Source organism: Achroia grisella, unplaced genomic scaffold (genome assembly GCF_030625045.1).
Source record: "Achroia grisella isolate CSIRO2021 unplaced genomic scaffold, CSIRO_AGI_Agris_v1 utg157, whole genome shotgun sequence".
In the NCBI taxonomy this organism is placed as follows: Eukaryota; Metazoa; Arthropoda; class Insecta; order Lepidoptera; family Pyralidae; genus Achroia; species Achroia grisella.
Genome location: NW_026712653.1, coordinates 2,885,619 through 2,906,257, shown reverse-complemented (window position 1 = coordinate 2,906,257; position 20,639 = coordinate 2,885,619). Strand labels below are relative to the sequence as shown.

The following is a 20,639-nucleotide window of genomic DNA, read 5'->3' as shown; positions in this document are numbered from 1 at the left end:
ACAGTGACGCCTACATATTTTATGTTAATATGTACGAAACTCGTAAACTTATGATGGTTCGTAAAGTTATGATTAGGTAAAACGGACATCGAGTAAAGCCGGCACGAGTCAACAGTATTTGTAAAATTGAAAGAGGATTGTTAGTAATGTGAACTGTGGCACGCGATTCCCCCTGAAAACATTATAAATTTTAGGTGAATTTGTCATGATAGGGTAACTGATCTGACCTCATGTTCATTTTATTATCCCTCACAAGCGCTCCCTAGCGACAACCGTTAGTGCAGGCGGGTGTAACATTCCATTAGCATTAAATTTAAAAATATAGAAAAAAATATTTAAAAGTTTTCTTTATAATCTGTGGATGTCTCAAATATATAAGTGTACATTGTAATTTTACAAATTGCCACGGCCGATTTTACACGTGTCGTGTAAAGTTGCGGAAAGTTGACGTGAAAATTAATGTGACGGCTGTCAAATTATAGACATCATTAAAATCATCACGTCTCAACTTGATCATTACACACTCTCCTGTTGACAGCTCAAGGCGTTTGGAACGCACTGTCACATTGTGGAATCACCTTCCAGCAAAGGTATTTTCGAACCGATATTGAAATTTTCAAGAGGTTATTCCTTCTTAAAAGCCCGGCCGAATATAAATGTTTGTATCGTGCGAGGAATCGAATCCGCGACTATCGAAAGTGAAGCGGTATGCTAAACCGCTAGACCACCGAGGCCGTCGATGCAATGCGTCAATCAATGTAGTTAGAATGCCTTATTGCTTTTAGCAATAAGGTCGCCTTATTGTAACGATACAGGTCTATTCTAATACTCATGACATGACACACTACAAAAACTAAGACATGTCCTTTGAAATCAGGACGGTTGGCAACTCTAATCACATGCGTCAGGTTGTATCATCTACTTGCTTACTGATGCAATGGGCGCCTGATAATACTGGCCGCCAATAAGAATGTGTGGCCACTTAAATTACAAATTTAGAAGAAAAATATAATTGAAAATAAATTGATGCGTGACCATCGGAAATTGATGCAGTGTGTTAGAAAAGCTCATATCAATGAAGATGCGCTACATTGCAAAAATTAAGACATGTCCTGTGAAAACTGGATAGTTAGCAACTCTAATCAATATGCGTCATTGTTCCGTATTCCAAATACTTTGTTAGTATAAGCAGGTTATATCACCAACTTGCTTACTGGAGCAAAGGACGCTTGATAAAACTGGCCACGAATAAAAATATGTGGCCATTTAAATTCGAAATTTAAATGGCCACATTTAAAAGAAATATGCAATAAAAAATAAGAACTGAAAGAAAAAGGTCGCTCGCGTATTTTTTATTATTTGAAACAAATAAAAATGTGAAATTATTTGAATTAATGTAATTGTTATACATTACAAAAATATACACTGTAAACTGCGTGGTCATTAAACTATACTTCACATCTGGACGTTCCTGAGCAAATGTTAATAAGTTTGTTGTTACTTTATTTTCTTTTACTACCTTTGGAACAAGTTATTCTGAAAAAGAAATGGAAGACGTTCTTCCTAAGCGAAATCGTTTTTTTTTCCTTCCATTTCCACTAATTACTTTCGTTTCAAAATTACAGACCCCTAAAAATTTTTATTCTTTATACAGATTCATAATCACACAGTCATCTATTCCACTAAATATTTAAGAAAGCACGAGCAAGGTGAACAAGTATGATGTGCTTTAGACAAGCGTCTGTTTTGCATTTCCGCAGCCACAGCTGCCGTATGCATCGTTAATTATTATTCAGCGTACTCAATTCCGCATTTCAGGTTACTGCAAGTCGATCGTTGCTCCACATACGAGCAAAACAAACTAACTGTCATTCTGGAGTATTTTTTTTAGTATAATTAGGAGAATAAAGTTCAATTAATTAGTGTTGGGCCTGGTCAGACTTCACATCTTTAATATTAAGTACATTATAGCCACGATAAAAGATAAGATCGAAGAGTAAAATCTGCCGTCGGTTCGGACTAGTTTGAGTCGATAAGTGATAATGAACTCTTTTTAATGGATATCATATTATAGTTATGGCTATAGGTACATATTAATAATCAAATTTAGGTTAAATACAAAATTTTATTAATTGCCGGCCTCGGTGGTCTAGCGGTATAATATACAGCTTTACTTCCGATGCTCGCCGGTTCGATTACTTGGTACAAACATTTGTATTCATTAGTAAAATACCCATTTTCTATGTACATTATGTATGTATTTATAAAAAAAATAATATATACGTATTTATGTGGGTTGTCTAGTATTCATAACTTAGCTTGGGACTAGATGGCATGTGAATCTTTTTAGAACTAAACGAATCTTAATGCAATTTGCTGTGAAGACAAATTATATGGAAAAGATAAGCAATCTTTTATCTTAGAAGCAGTCGCAAAGATGGTAAATAAATTTTATTAAATATTACTCTTATTGTCTCGAGACTTGACTAGGTACATATTTACTATAGGTGTTTGCATTGTTACTTTGTATTATTAATATAATAATAAAACTACAAAAATAATAAACACTAAAAGGCTTCTTTAGAGTTTACAACAATTAAAAGCAAGTTGTAGATCTGTTTGTGAAGACTAAAGACTTAATTATCTTTATAAATCGACATTAATTAACATACCCGTAAGGCTCTAATTGTTATTTAATTCAAAAAGTTGCTACAAAGACCTTTATAAAATGTATGTAAAACAACCTGTTAAATAATGAACACGCTTGTTAATTTCAATTGGTATTTTTACGGTTTTTTTTAATGTACACGACATTAATATAATGAAATAAGAATCAAATCCAAATTATATGAACATAAAACCACAGATTATATAACCGCGTGGTAGTGACAGACCTATATTGTTATGTACTGGTATTCATTTTACACTATGGTTATTATCCATAGACAGATAACTAGTAACACAATATGATACAATATGTATCTTTCGATACTCTTTCTTCCAATAGCTTTAATAATTCGGTACCAAATGTGGGTACTTGCCTGGCATCATGAAAACTGAAACCTCTCGAAAAATATTGTAAACATTGGAGAGATTGTCACTTTTATTAAATTATAAAATAATCCAAAGAAAAGAATAAAACAATTTGTTTTGTAAACTGATCAATTCCTAAAACATGTTTATTGAATGTTTAGTGTTTCATGAATAAAGATTTTAGTGTTCGATAATCTAAATAAATATAACTCAAAGTGACTGACGTAGTGATCTATCAACGCACAGCCCAAACCACTGGACGGATCGGGCTAAAATTTGGCATGCAGGTAGATGTTATGACGTAGGCATCCGCTAAGAAAGGATTTTGATTAATTCTACCCCCAAAGGGATAAAATAGGGGCTGAAAGTTTGTAGGAAACTTTGTCAATTTTAAACCGATCAGGCTGAGATTTTGCATGCATAAAGCTATTATGACGTAGGCATCCCCTAAGAAAGTATTTTGATAAATTCCACCCCTAAGGGGATAAATTAACGCGAGCGAAGCCGCGGGCAAAAGCTAGTTTTCATATAAACACAAGTTAAAAGTTATTATAGATATGCGAAGAGCTGTTTTATTAAATAACAGATAAATAGACAGGCAGGTTTGATCTGCCTATTTATGTGGTAATTGCTATTTACCTTTATATTACTCATAATATCTACAAAATAGGACAGGACCCCCAGAAAAAAAGAAAATAACTAAGAATATAACTAGGTACGTCATAAAATAAGGGTGAAAAACGAGTGTGCATTTTTATACAGTGACTTGCCAACTGCGAAATGACTGCTCGTTTGTTGATAAAATAACAAGATAAGACAATCGTATTTTTGTATTTTAAGTTTATTTAGTATTGGAATTACTTTATTCACTTACTTCAATTTGTACTTGAAAAAATACTGATATTCTTTTTTTTTTGTATAAATACACGATAACTTCGCAATAGCTGATCTTTATTTTCAAAACAGTAGTAGTAGTTTCATAATATAAAATTTTGGGCAATCTTTTATATTTCTGTCTGTTTGTTTTTCTTTTAATATAATATAATCGTACGTAAAACTTGACGTAAAAACACGTAAAAACGTGAAACCTTAACACGTCGAGTTTTGCAGCTGAAGAAATTAAGATGACATTGTCGCAATACAGATACAAAAATGTTGTTAAATATGAAGCTAAAAACACTTAGGAAAAATATCTTATAACAATAAACTAAAATTAGTATAGATATACTAAAACAATGTTTGGTATGTTTGCATTGGCAATGCAAACATACTAATCTTTCTACATATTTATATAGATGTAAGTGATGTAGTAGAGATTTATAGAGAACACCAATATCGAAGAGTGTGCATGTATACCTATATGTGTATCTTTATGTTTAGTTGTGTTATTCATAATATGTCAATAATATTTTTTTCTTCTATGTGTTAAAATTTATATTTTTCCATTTTTTTGCTAAATGGCCGTGCGGAACCATCAGGGCGCTAGTATTTATTAACTATGATAATACAAAACCAAACAAACTAACAAAAAACGTTGGTCATTAATTTTGATTCCACATAACCTCACCTTAATCACATAAGATAATATTACATATCTTAATTATCTCGTCTGAACGTCAGAACTTGAGATGCATTCACGCGTGATGGCAACACGCTAACTTATAACTCGTTTTTTATAATTTATTATTATTTGTTGTAGTAATAAGAAAAAAGACTAGGTAAACGGAGAAAATATATTAATACAGACTACTGACAATTAGGAATAGAAAGAAGGAATTGAAGTATCAAAAACAAGAATGTAATATAAAAGAACTATAAATTAAAATACAAATTTAGAATATAAAACATTTCTTCATTAGCCAGTTACAACATTATTAAAAATGGAACACACAAATGCTTCACTGGCGGTCCTTAAAGTAAATATAAAAATTATCTGAAACAATCTTCTGATACCAATTAGATAACTCACGGCTAGGAATTCTTTTCTAATATGCCATCATATCCATTTCCATCCATTTAGGATAATGTAGACAGGTTCATGACAATAACAACCATTTACTCAGCTTTCATTTTTTTTTGTTTTATTGGGGGTTTTGGTCTATTGTCAGGTGCCTTAGACCTGTAGCACTGCGACCTACATAAATCTATTGTGCTGGCCCTTTCAGAGTTCGCTATCTAGACCCGTCAGGGACAAGAATTGAAGGATATTCTTAGGAGCGATGGTTTTTATCTCTTCAGGATATCCCTGTGGATGTAAAAACCATCGCACTTTTAGTACTTTCCAAAGGATATATTTCGTTTACGCAGGTCATAAGATAGCATAATACAAAATGGAAAATATAAAATAACTTAAAAACTAATGGTAGCATTATAAGCTGAAAGTATCTTCAGCTACAGCACTAATTCTCAGTTACTATTTTTTCTGTACGGAATTGGATGAATGTCGTTTTGCTCTTGAGATTATAGACTGACTTGTTTCTTTGCTCGCAGGAAACTAAAGACTTTGCTTGCAGAGTATCAATGAAGCACGTTTCCACCCATGGAACTACGAATCGAGAGATGTCCATCTGCTCGAGGGGAACTAGAGAGATATAGTCGTTTGCCTTAAATCTATTACTACTATTATTAACGATATATGCCATCTTATTGTAACGATACATGTGTTAATATATTGTTCATGCCTTTTTTTACTGTATGTTACAAATAAAGTACATTCTATCTATCTATCTATCTATTAACTGTGATATAGCTGTTGTATATATTACAATTTTTGTTCGAAATCCAATTTACAATCGATGCATGTGGGCGGCTCTTCAAATACTTGATAAATATCTAAGGTGTCTTCAACCGGTTGTTAACCGATCACACATCTATTTGTAATGCCAAAATTCCGTCTGGCGAATTGTTTAAACCACATGTGGGTATAATTTTGAAGACCCTAATCTTCCTAACGTTGACAGGCTGTGGTTATTACGGAGTGGGATAAGAGGCTGATGTCATCCGACAACAGTTTAAAATTTATCTTTACTAGCTGCACTATGGTACTTTCATGGAGTGGAGTAAGCTGTAGTTGTAAGGAAAAGTAAGCAACTTGAAAACTTTAATACTAAAACATATTTAAAGTTATTGACATTGTTAAAAATAATATCTAAAGAAAATAAAAAACAAGTAACCAGCTGTTTTGCAGCAGAAATGACATAAACATATCAATCACGCAGAATAATTGAATATAAATTTTCTTTGATATATCTTATTATCTGTCTAAAAATGCGTACACTTAAAAAAAAGTCAGACACGATCTGATCTCGTCGTCGATTTACGAGGAAGATATGTATTCTTGTTATCTTTTAAACAGACACCGAAAGTACTAGTATTAAGTTAGCTGGTGTAATTAAGGCGTCTGTGCTGACAGTTTCTTTTTATTTTTTTAAACATAACCTTACCAACTATTTTACAGTTTGCTTTTTATTACTTGCTGATATCCAATGTCAAATTACAGGATAAGAGGCATGATATCTTAATCCTCTGCAATAACAACGGATGAGTGCTCTCGTAGCTGTCACATGATAACATAATGACCGTATATACATCATGCTCTTGTATATATACATATAAATATAATAATAATAATCTCAGGATCCAAGTTAAGCTAGCTAAGCTTGTATTATAGGTTCTAGATATCTGATACATGTTTTTTTGATGACTGATATTTTTTTTTCATAAAACATACATATTATACATAGAAAAAATCCAGACTGATACAAACAATCATACTGATGAATACAAATGTTTGTGCCTTACGAGAAATCGACCCTGCGACCATCGGAAGTAAGGCGGTGTGCTAAACCGCAAAACCACCGGGGCCGTCAATATATTGTATGTAATATATTACAATAAAAAAATTTACATACAAAAAAATATTATTAACCTATTTGAATTACTTTTAAATCAAATATATATTAGTTGTTAATTAATACAGACATAACTTTATACTTTATAGGTACTGACCGCAAAAAAGTATCTCGTCAGACAAGCTAGATCGCATACCGATATACTGACAAAAAACTTGCTCTATTTTATTTCAACCCCAGCTTGACCTTTTGGGATATTGTAAAAAAAGAAATAAAAAGATATACAAGTTGGTGTTTAATGTATAATATTTTAGGTGTTTAACGAAAATGTTGGTCAAAAAGGTAAATTGATAATAATTATAACTGGTGGTCTTATTGTTGTCTCCAAATAAAGATCTTTTATAAAAAAATAATCTTTTGTACACTTGGTACTTAAGGCGAAAAACAATGTTTTTAGAATATTATACCCTTTTGTATTTTATGCGTTTTGTATTATATAAAACGTGGTAAAAGATACCGTAATTTTCTTAAAGTTAATATTTTTGTCTGTTAATTAGACATCGGCTATATATTTATAGTAGTTATAAATGTGTATATTTCCCAAAACGACTCACAGCGAAGAGTAACAACAAATCAAAAGTTACATAAAAAAAATAGATATCAAAAATACAAACTTAACATAAAAAGAATGGTAGATATTAATTTTCATAATTCTTGGATAGGTTGTTGATAAAGTAATCTCCGCCATACCTATATATCTATGCACATGCGCAATAATTAATACGTAATAATTTTATGTAAATTTGACTTATTACTTTTATTGTAATTTAACTCAAATTATTTGAGAGACGAACGTATCATAGCATTCCATGGATTCACCGTGCAAGAGTCGGGTCCAACGTGGGGCAGTACGGGAAAATCCGAGCATTTCCCGGGACTTGTGACCCGGGTGTAGGTTTAAGGCGCCCCTTTGCTGACGTACATAACTGACCTTCATCGCTCTAGTTTCTATCCCCAGTCAAATCTGTTAGGTAGTAAGTATTCATTTTTGTATAATAATTTAGTTATAATTAATTAAACGTGTACATATATGTGCAAATGTCATCCTGTAAGAGATTTAAATCATCAAAAATTCTACACATGCTGTAGAGATCCATCTCAGGCATTTATGAAACTGCCCGTTGGTATTTCGTCGACAGTTCAACAAACAGACTCCGACATGATTATCGATTTGATATATGGACATGACATAATAATAAGATATTTCCGCCTCTCTCGCCCACCATTTTAATTGGCTGCTAATAATAATTCTATTTGTATTTAAATATTTTGTATTGACGGCCTCGATGGTCTAGCAGTTTATCACACCGCCCTACTTCCGCTGGTCGCGGATTCAATTCCTGCACGCTATAAACGCTTGTATTCATCAGTATGATTGTATAACGCTCTGGGTGTTTTCTATATACATAATATATAAAGTAGGTATAAAAAAAACCATGTATTTATCAGATGTCTAGTACCCGCTATCTACTACACAAGCTCTGCTATCTTGGGACTTGTGTCTCACACCCATAACACAAGCTTTAGCTAGCTTAACTTGGATCTAGATAGCGCTGTGTGAGTTGTCCTGAGATATTATATATATAATAACAGACATATATGTATATATAAATATGTCTGTCAGTTCAAAGGCTTGGGGTGTGTGACATTTAGTAATATTTGAAAGTTTTGACTATGACCAAACAGAAAATGTATTAAAAATTTAACTCAGGTAATTACATACATATACAGTTAAAGAATGACTATATAAACTATATTAATAACACACACACTTACCCACATACCCATGCTCCTAATCAAACACATGGACAAGATAATATAAATTTTCTTTTTTTTTTCTTTTCCTCATTTATCTTGTATACTTATTACTTTGATTTTTTTTCTCTCTACACTGTGTTAAATAAAAGTTCAGTACAATCTAATATGTCAAAAAGAATAGCGTCTCTTTTATACATTTTTTTTTGTATTCAAAAGTATTTAAGTTTTTTTTTCATTCCTTTATGTACACAACTGCAGATGTACCAAAAATGTTTACAGAATGTTGGAGGGAACTGGCTTTCGTAGCACAGGTTCACCTAAATCGAAAGCCAGGGCTAACTCTACATAATTGTACCGTGCATTTATGAATAAAGTTTATTATTATTTTTTTTTTTATATATGTATTATATATCTCCCATTGATGGGGTAATAGACTGATCATTGCGGGTAAAAATCACCAAACTATTATTATTATTATTATTATTTGTCGTTTGAAACAGATTCAAAATAATACCTTTACTAATAAATACTTTACTACACAACCGAGGCTAAAAATATTTTATTCTTAAATCGATACTTGCCGTACGTGGATGTGAATATCCTCACTCATCAATCACTACATTGTTTGGTCAGTTCATTATTTCTTAACACCTGTGAGTAATACTGGTAATACTTATTGTCACCATTCGTTAGCGAATTCCTTACGTTATGTTTATTTATCTGTAACATTCACGCCTGAATATGAGCAGATTAAATATAATAATATTCCTTTTGACAGTTATCCGAAATAGGACCGTCAGAGGCATTGTTAACTGTCGATATCATGTTCAACGCATTCATTAGAGTAGTCCGAAAAAAAAGTAAAATGTTTTTACTTTTTTTTCTAATGCTGTTGACCGTAACTGGCCTTTACAACTTCATCGGATGATAGGAGGCGAATGCAGATGGCACTCCAAACCCACGGAAGGACTTATGAAGCGGCTGAAGGCCAACTCCCTCTTAACGGATACGGATTTAGTCTGCGAGCACCGCTAGGGGTTCGAACTTCGGCTCAAGCCATCATAATTTCGATCGAGCCCCCCACCGATCGATTCAATTGAATTCGACGGGGATCGATCGATTCGCTTTGTACATTTGAATTTAATGTGGCAGTCTCTCAGATTATTTTTAAACCACTGTTCAATACAATATTTTCAACGACTTTACCTATCATTAAAATAAAGTTTGGCATCTACGTAGTAATTGTTTTCTGACGAACACATATTTTGACAGGTGGTCTCACGATTAAGCACGCCGCACCGCCTTACTTTGATTGCGGGTTCGATTTCTTGCATGGTACAAATATACAAACACATGGTATGAATATTAACACGAATAATTTTATGATAATTAAAGGTAATTTAATTTACCTCTCTCGACGTTTAAAATAACTAAGATTTTTTGTATTAACCTGGATATTTTCTATGTATACATAAAAAAAAATTGTATTTATATTAGTTGTCTAGTATCAACAACATCTGCTTAACTTGGGACTAGATGGCGCTGTGTGAGTTGTTCTGTGATATTATTATTACATGCATACATAATTTTTATCCCAGTCTGTCATGGTAATATGGACGAAGTTGTGGCCAGAAGTTAGTCCTAAATGTAACCTTAAGAATACTTTCCTCATTTAGCCAGATTCAATCTGTATCATCGGTAATTATCTCGTGTATAATTTATACTTACGTTTATTTTAAATAATTACGTTAATTAGGAAACACGTCTTTTAAATTAAAGTGTAAAGTGAATGATGCGGACAGGAAGGCGTGATTTTTTTTTAAAGTGACTGGCAATCTGGCAATCATACCCGATGGTAAATGGTAATGTAAATTGGACTCCAGGCTCGCAATTAGCCTCTTATTTGGGTCGTTGTACGTGTAGAGTGAAACTACTAAAGTAGCCAGCCAAGCTCCTCCCAAAAGCGCAGAAGTCTCCTGATGTCTTCACAGGCTTCACGGAGCGATCTCACCGTTCCGAGGATTTGTTTTCGTTGTGTGGCCACTGCTACGCACTCCAGGATTACGTTAGCAGCCGTTTCTTCGCCTTCAAAGCAGCCCCGACAAAGGGGACTATCTGTAGCGCCTATTGTGTACAGGTTCACATGATAATGTGATATGCATATAGGATATCACATTATCATGTGACACCGGTGATACGAACTAAGATATCATGCCTTTATATCAAAGTTCGAGTGCGTATGGGTCTCTATGTTATCGCGCGCCTAATTCTTGTTAATGAGTATTTTACTAATTGTGTGTGTATTTTACTTACTAAATTACTTAGAACAAGTTTTATTTAAAAGATCAACATGCAAGTTTCTTACTCCTTCTTCTTGTGATGACTGATCAATCAATGCGTTTCAAATGAGTGGTAAAATAAAAAAAAAATGATTATCCAAAAGAATATATCTTTAAATAAATATTATTTCTATTTGTATCCTGTAATTTATCTATCCACAACCCAAATGTATCTTATAATGTAAGCTGCTTAGTGCCATAAAAGAATTGTTAATATCCAACGGATTTTAGTGTAGATATACACTACAAAAATATACTATTAAAATCAATAAACCCACTATCGATTCGAACAAATTTTATACGAAACCAATATAGGAATAAACTCTTATAATTACAAAAAGAATCATCAACGGTCTACATAAAATAACATCCAGTTGAGAATCTCTTTTGAAGTTCATTGAGAAGCGTGTGAATACATTTTCATAGTAAACAAAATTACTGCAAGCAAAATGTCCACAATAAAATTGGCAATTAACCAGAACATACAGTCATTTTTATTATAGATCGCAATTGCTACAAAGTAATATATATAATATATATGTATACATATGGAACAAACTGGAAATCTTTAAAACAAAATGGGTTAATAAAAGTGGAGCCATATCACGGTAGGGGTGTGGCATTCGAAGCAAAAAAATAGTAATTAACCAATTGGTATCTTAAAAAATATCAATTTATCTTTTAAAAAAATTGTTTTTTTCTTGATAATTAACATCTGAACTAGGCTATTTTTAAGCTACTTGGCTTTCCTTTTTTAAGTCGTGAAACTCTTTACTTTTTTTTTTATATGGTGAGTGTAAAATCCATTCTTTCTTCTTCTTTGTAACAAATATATTTAATCTATTTAATTTAAAATTAAAATCTATTATGATTGAAAACGTAACAGTTTTTATAATCGATTATCATTTTCACATCCCTATCATGCTGTTATTACCGCCTATGGCATTCTTTTTGTCGCGATTATTGGTCCAAAAATGGAGTAAAGATATTCTCTCGACCACAAAAACCCGATCAGAATTCGTAATTATCGCAATAAATTATCTTTTGCACTATTCCAATCGGTTTCTCATCCCTTGTTTGGTTGTCTGTTGTATGATGAACGGTTTATCTGTATATTAATTGCCTGATATCTCTTCCTGGCTTGTAATTCTGTTTGTATTGTCCATTTATTTATGACAGTTCGTTTCAATGTGGTCTTTTACAGGCCTGACAAAGAATTATGTCAGTACATGCGATCAGTTATATGCAACTGCTATAAACATCTATATTACCGAATGAAGCACAATGCTCGAAGTACGACCATAGCCATTAAATTTTAATTATACGTTTGGCCATTACTAACGTTCTATTGTCAAAGACTGTGTGTATCAAACCATTAACCCTGCTAATATGTGCAATATATTTTTTTTATCAATTTACTACTTTTTTATACATAATTAAAAAAAATATTATCATCTGCAGTCCTTCTCTATATAAACTTCATCCGGGCAATTTACGTAAATAAGATACAACATTTTTGCATCAGGTAATATAATGATTATTATTTGAATATTTAATTTATTTAACTATTTTAAACCTCTAAAGATAAACATAATAATATTATATGTCATCAGAGAGACAAGTTCTTAGCATTCCATGAATTCGGCGACAGTACGGGTAGCCTGATTATGTGGCAGAGAGGGAAACTCCGTACAGTGCGCGGGTTCCCGGGACTTATGACCTACACCTAGGTTTAAGAAGCCCGTTTGTCAATGTACGTCGTATGTATATGAAAATAAAGACAGCATAGTTTTTAAGAATGGCATTTTCTTTTCAATCATTAAAATGATGATATTCTATTACTGGATATACGAGTATGTCGCTCGTAAGAAAAGAATCTGACTAGACCTAGCAGTTTTTATATCAATGAGTTTTATAACATAATATTTAACTATTCTGAAACTGATATACAGACTGACCTGTCCTAATATCTGAGAAGCCAAACACACAAGCCACAGGTTTAATTAATTTAAGCTCTCGTTATCCTATTTACGATTGCAACCCTGAATATAGATTTATTAGAAAATTACTTTTTATTTGTTCACCTATATATAATTATAATAATATAATAATAATAATCTCAGGACAATTCACACAGCGCCATCTAGACCCAAGTTAAGCTAGCTAAAGCTTGTGTTATGGGTACTAGACAACTGATACATATACAAAAACATTTTTTTTTTGTAAATACATATATATTATACATAGAAAACACCCAGACCAATACAAACAATCATACTCATGAATACAATTGTTTGTGCCGTGCGAGGAATCGAACCTGCGACCATCGGTCGTAAAGCGGTGTACTAGACCGCTAGACCTCCGAGGTCGTCAATAATTATTTACAATGTATGAAAATAATTAATAATATAGCCGATAAATAATCAGATTTTAAGAAATGATCTCGTTCAAGTCTTTTCCTAGAACTTGTCATTATAAAGGTCAGTACAATAATTAAAGATGGCGTTACACTATATACCTATAACATAAAACAAAGCCGATATATGCATCTATCTGTCTCTTCCATGTACATACTTCGACGACCTCGGTGGTCTAGCGGTCTAGTACACCGCTTTACGACCGATGGTCTCGGGTTCGATTACTCGCACGGCACAAACATTTGTATACATGAGTATGATTGTTTGTATCGGTCTGGGTGTTTTCTATGTATAATATGTATGTATTTACAAAAAAATATCTATGTATATGTATCAGTTATCTAGTACCCATAACACAAGCTTTAGCTAGCTTAACTTGGGTCTAGATGACGCTGTGTGAATTGTACTGAGATTAATATTATTATTATTTTATACTTGTTGGCATTATGTCGTTTGTGGCCCGAGTCCCTACCAAAATGCAGCCCACCTTTATTGTACATTACTGGCTGAAGGGAGTGGTGTACTGCCACCAGCATGGCAGATTACCATAGTGAGTATGATGACTTCAAAGACAACATCATTATTTTATATTTTATATAAAATAATGATGTTGAATGTTGAATTTATATATGATAGTCCGTAAGGTATATAATAATATGGGTCAATATTAAATGGCCTGACTCAAATAAATAAAAAATTATGAGCGATGTCAACTAACGCAACTCTTGACATGCTCATATTGCAATAGTTGGCTATAGTAGATAGGGCGAACGGGCGTTTATTGTATTAATTAGTTAACGATGCTTCCATAGTGAATGGAACTAAAAAATTTCAATTAATAATAAATATTGATTGAAATTTTTCAATTCCATTTTCGACCTCTCCTTTAACCTGTACGAGTCGTAATATTTTTAATGGTTGATCATGGAATGATGCATCCGCCTGCGCGAACGGTTTACACTGGCGGGGCACCAGTGGAAGATGATAAAAGCAGAAGTCGGGTCAGTAAGCCCATCTTGACAAATTCTCCAAGAATTTATCATGATGGTTTCCAAGGGGAACCGCATGGATGTCAACCTAAAACATTGCTAGCAATGAGGTCAATAGTCCACATTACTAACGATTCATTTCCATCCTGAGTCGTAGTATTAAACCACTACGCCACAATTTAAAAGTAACAAAAGAACAATAATGTTATCAGAAACATTTACAAGACTCTCGGTGTAAATAAAGTGGGTAACAAGATAAGGGACGTGGTTATTTAAAATGTTTCCTTTACACTCTTGTTAATGTACAATACATTGAACAAATATTATTATGTTTGTTTATCATGTCGTATTAAATAAAGCTTATTGCTGAAAGTGTCGACTTTTATGTTGTATAAGCTTTAAACTTTTTTCACTATACAATTGTGTATAATTGTATAACGGAATCTTATACAAAATAGCGATTATTTGTGTTAATTATTAAACAAGGACTTGCACCATTTTTATTAAAATTATTAGTTCGAATACAAGGATATGAAAATTTATCAGATTACGTTAAAAAAATAAACGTTCAACATAAACTTAAATTTTAAGTTTGAACATGTTTATTACGTTCTAACTTTAAATTTAAATGAAGTATGATCGAATTGCAACCACTGTTCGTCCACTGGTAAAAAATATTAAACAAAACAAAATCGAACCGTCTTATTCTAAAATCATCAAACGTCCAATAAATATATTTTAGATATTGCAGAATAAGCTGAACCATTGACCATTTACTGTTTTTGCCGCGCACACTTAAATTCAATTTAATCACACAAATAAAATGATTGATTGATTAATATGTGTGCAAATAAATCATTAGTCTATATTTGTCCTCTTCTTACAAACAATTATCATAATTTGAATTAATCTGCCAAAGCACTGTAATAGTAAAATTAAATTTCAGAATTGTAGGTAAGAACTAACTGTAATTCATCTACGATCATATGTGAAGTAAGTGCATGTTGGTTTCATATCATGTAAAAGAACATATTATAGTTACTATACATACCTTATCAATATTACAATATTTGTTTCTTTATTTGATTCTTATTTCTTAGCATCATAACGGCTCTATCAACGTCATAAAAACTCGCGTAACTAGTAGGTACACGTAGTATTTGAAATGAAGAGAGATAAGACATGGGCTATTTTAACTATTCTACTGATGTTGTCTGCACCTGGCCGTTACAGCTTCACCGAACGATAGGGGACGAGTGCAGATGGCAATCCAACGGAAGGACTTGTGGAGAGGCTGAAGGCCAATTCCTACCTGACGAATACGACTTTATTCTAAGGGCAATGCAAAGGTTCGAAGCTCTACTCATTTCGAAGTAGTTTTGAGCCCCATTTGCATTGGACGGGGGACCGAAGCCACGAGCTAAAGTTAGCGTTAGATTATTTTAACTATACACAGGAAGAAGTTGTGAATAAATGTAAAAGAAATCTGTCACTTTATAACATTATTAGAGCGATGGAAATGTACATAATTTAATTTTATTTACAATTCATGAGTTATGGTAATTTTATTTCGTAGATACATTGTAAGATGGTATAGACACCGCGCCCTTTTTCATTTACTTAACATTATATATTGATGTATTTATTTATTTCGTATATATACTGGACTATCGATCACGACTTCGTCCGCGTCACAACAGTATTTTTTATTTGTTTTATTAATTTATTTATTCTCACAAAAATTTGCATCACGTCACAACAGTAGAATAGAATAGAATAAGAATAGAAAATCATTTATTCAAATAAACTTACATTGAAGCACTTTTGAATAGTCATTACATTTTTTAATCTACCACTCGTTCGGAAAGCTGTCTCATCACAAGAAGAACGAGCAAGAAACTTGCGTGTTGCTCTTTTAAATAATTTATTATTACTTTACATTTTTAAGTTTAAGTGTGTGAATACAAACCACCAATTAGCACTAATTCTATTAAATACTCAAATAGAAATAATATGTTGGTTATATATTCAATAAGAGGAAATCAGTCATAGTGATTAGAGCAGACCAGTCCCTACAAGCAGCACCCGTTCACGAGTATGACGGATGAGCCAGCCATCACTGCGCTCGACCATATTTTAGGGAGCCCAATGACCCGGCCCACCACGCCGCCACAAGTCTGGACATTTTAGTGAGCATGACTACTCAAAACACTAGACTACGTCAAAGCTACTTACAATTGCTATCTGATAGTTATAGTATTCACATTTTACATAAGAATGCATGCGGCAATCAATACAAAAACCGCTACGCTTTCATATTTCTAAAATCAATCAATTAAATCAAGAAAGCAGTAATAACATTAATATCAGTAATGACCCAGGCACTACTCCATCTGTAATGCTAAGTTGCTAATGTAATAGCCCCTTAGTTTTTCTATGCTACTGGAATGGCTACAATACAGTGTGCGTTATGCGTTACTTTATCTTCTCTTCAACTGAAAGTGTTTTGCTCCTTGAGTGATTCTCCACACTGGGCTTTGTACCAGTTTTGTATTGCTGTAGCGCAGGTTTACCCTTATTGAATTGTTATATTATACTTGTCATGTGATGTTATAATTAAGCCTATATGTGTGCACTAACATACAAAAAAAAAACCTATTATCTATCTATCTATCTTATGTGCAACACAGCCTGTTCAGTTGAAGAGAAAATAAAGTAAGGTAATCTTCCTCCAGAATAATAACATATAAAGGTACGTATCACAAAAACCACACGTATCACAAAAAATGGGATATCCGTGATTATACATAACTATTGGTACTTACTAGATCTTGACGTTGTATAAAAAATACACCTCGGAATTTTATTTTTTAATATTATAAATGCGAAAGATTGTTAGTATGGATGGATTGGTGGATGGATGGATGGATGAATAGATGGATGGATTGAGCGATGTTTGTTACTCTTTCATACAAAAATTACTGAAGGGATTTTGATTAAATTTTAAAGTAATATAGCTTATATATCAGAATCACACATAGGCTATATAAACTTAATGCGGGTGAAACCGCGGGCACAGCTAGTCGACTATATGTACAATATTTTGGCGAATTCTTAATTCCAAATACAAACATAAATTAATAAAAACAAAACAATCTAAAAACTCACACCTCAAGTAATAAAACGTGATGCAAATATTGATATTTGATTATTCGTTAGATATTATGATAAGGTCAACATACTATACCTAGCTACTATTTATAAAATTGATCACCACAAAAACAGGTCGGGAAAATATTAATTTACAATATTTTACGGTTCACAGCGGTCGGAATGACCATTACGGAGCGTAAAATTATCATCACTCAGCGTTTCTTATGGTATATCACATCACTAGTATGGGTGTGCGACTTTTTTTTTAAATCAAAATGTCAGCTGTTATATGCAGTTTTATGTTACCGGTTTTAGTTTGTTTATCAACCCAAAGCAATGCAATATTCTTTTGTTCTCTTATTAAAGATGATAGGTATGAATAAATGTTTGTCCTCGGATTGTTATGTCATGTAGGTATTGAATTCGACGGCTGTATGAGCTTAGACTCTTTGCCTTTCCTATAAGTAACTAATCAAAAATAAATTCTACGTGTTTTTGTAGAGCACATTATTTTACATTTTGTTTTATGTACATAGGCATATATATATATCACGACTGTCTCCCATTAAGGTAAGCAGAAACAATGGGCAATGAGTTGTGTAGATAATAATATGGTACTTGATATCTTTGCTTTATCTGGTATTGTTCTCAGTTGTTCTCAGATTCAACCTTGTTTTTGGATCTGTAACTTAAATTTCACTAAATTCCAATAAATTATTTTATTGGAAGTATTAGTAACTTAATGCTTAAATTTATGAATGTTATTTTTTCAGGTGAATCGCTAACATTGAGAAGTATAAATGACTAAATTTAAGGAATTGTAACAACTAGAACATGGTTTTATTTTTAGGTTCCATGAAAAGGCAAAAGGTTTCAGACAATACAGCCATGTGGTGGAACTGTGTAATTAAGTATATAGTTGAAATAGATAAAATTAATTTTGTTAAAAATATTTTTTATATTAATCCTTGTGTCAATATAATTTATTCAAATACAATTATATCTAATATAATTCAGGTAAAACTAAATCTAATCTTACCTTTACGAGGTTGTATCACCGGAACCAGAGATGACAAAACTCACAATTTTCCGAAAAATAATACACGTGATACTGGCACAAAAATATTGAATTCACGATTTGGAAAAAAAATAACAAATGGAAAACTATTCTAAATTCAAACAGCGCGCGAAACCGCAGAAATGTGTCAGTGGCGCGTCGCCGCGGACGGCCTAGGCACAACGCGTGTTCTGAATACTGATAGCTTTGGACATCGAACGAAATTGATTATTTTCGAAAATTTTGGGAGCGGTAGTCTCGCATCGGTGGCGAAGATTTGAATGGCGCGGCGTCGCGCGGTGCCTTCGACTGGCTAACAAGGCGGCAGGACATCGACTTTATAAATTGACTTTGCCCATTACGGCGTAACTGTGCCTGCATAGATTTGGATGGAGCCTTTGACGGCTCGTCAGAGGACATTAATGAAAACAAATTAAAAACGTATCGTTTGTAGTATCTTCGTAGGTGGTAAAGATTGTATCACAAGTGATATATGTGAATGTAGAATTCAATATGTGTCGCCTCAGGCTATAATTGTTTCGGCTACCGGGTGATAAAACTTCAGTTCTGATCCCTTCTGGCAGAGTAAATATATAAATTATGTTTGTAGATTGACTGAAGATCTATAGATATGGGCAAACAACTTAAACGCGTGATTCGTGACAATGATTTCTAAGAATTTCCCTTCAATTTGCATCAAATATTTTTTTTATATAACTGGAAGGGCTAAGATTGTCGGCCCATCTCGCCAATCGGCACCAATATAAGTAGGTATCTAAGAGCACCACAGATATCACATTATCATGTGACGTCCGTAGTACTGGTAGTACTAAGCGCTGCCATTACGTATGACTAATGTTATGCTGTATGTTTACGACAGCTGTTCATTGTCTATGGTTTTAAACATGACATATTACAACTATAATACCTATAACTACGAAGTCTACTATATGATAACTACTCCCAGACTGCATGCCGCACCCACACTACACTGCACCCTGCAATAGTGGTGTGCTGCGGTTCGAAAAAAAAACTGAGAAATATGTTATAAGAATCGGTAAAAACCGGTTTATAAAAAAAAAACTATAAATATTTGAGAATAATGATCTTTTGGTTGTGGCTGGCACTCAATATCAGGACAGTCTTATTTTCTATAACGCCTGTGAAAAATATAAAGGAAATTTATATTTTTTAATGGATAGAATATAATATTGCACTCGCCTGCAGTAATGGTTTACTCTGGCGGGGCACTAGTGGAGGATGACAAGATGAGCATGAGGTCATGTCAGATAGCACATCGTGGCAAGTTCGCCAGCAATTTATCACGATGGTCCAGGTGGAACCACGTGGAAGTCAACCTATCAAGGTACATTGCTAAAACTCCACCAGACAGCTCAATATATGTATTTCCTTTCCATTAGAATAGTGACGCCCTAAGTTAAAACTTAAACTTTCAAAATAAAACTTCACATTAACAATTGGGTTATCAGTCTACATTACTAACAATCTCTTCTCCCCGGTACATATTACTATTATGAATGCATGGGGAAGAAAGGTTATGGAGTGGAGGCCGCGTATGGGTCGACGGAGTGTCGGGCGTCCTGCAAGAGCGACTGACGACATCACGAAGGTGGCCGGGAGTGGATGGATGCGGAAGGCGGAAGAACGCACATGGTGGAAGTCATTAAGAAAGGCCTATATCCAATATTGGATAGACACAGGCTGAAATGATGATGATGATGATAAGTGTCTGTTTGTTGCCTTTTACGATTAAACCAAGTTTAATAATAATAAAAATTCTGGACAATTCACACAGCGCCATTTAGCCCCAAGCTAAGTAGAGCTTGTATCATGTATGCATAGGTACTAGACATAAGTAACAAATAATATATATATTTGTTTTGTAAATACAAACATAATATACATAGAAATCACCATGAAAAACTGAAATTTGATAAAGGTATACTGTATTACGAGCACAG

The 20,639-nt window shown here is 33.1% G+C and overlaps 1 protein-coding gene across 2 annotated transcripts in view; it reads right to left on the bottom strand.

Moving 5' to 3' along the window:
* LOC131840989 (uncharacterized) overlaps positions 1–18,955 on the bottom strand; it is a 71,486-nt gene extending 52,531 nt beyond the window's left edge. For both annotated transcript variants that reach the window (XM_059189208.1, XM_059189210.1), the window contains exon 1: positions 18,640–18,955. The gene's annotated coding sequence lies outside the window, so the exon portion shown is untranslated. The remainder of the gene's footprint in view (positions 1–18,639) is intronic.
* Positions 18,956–20,639: the final 1,684 nt, after the last annotated feature.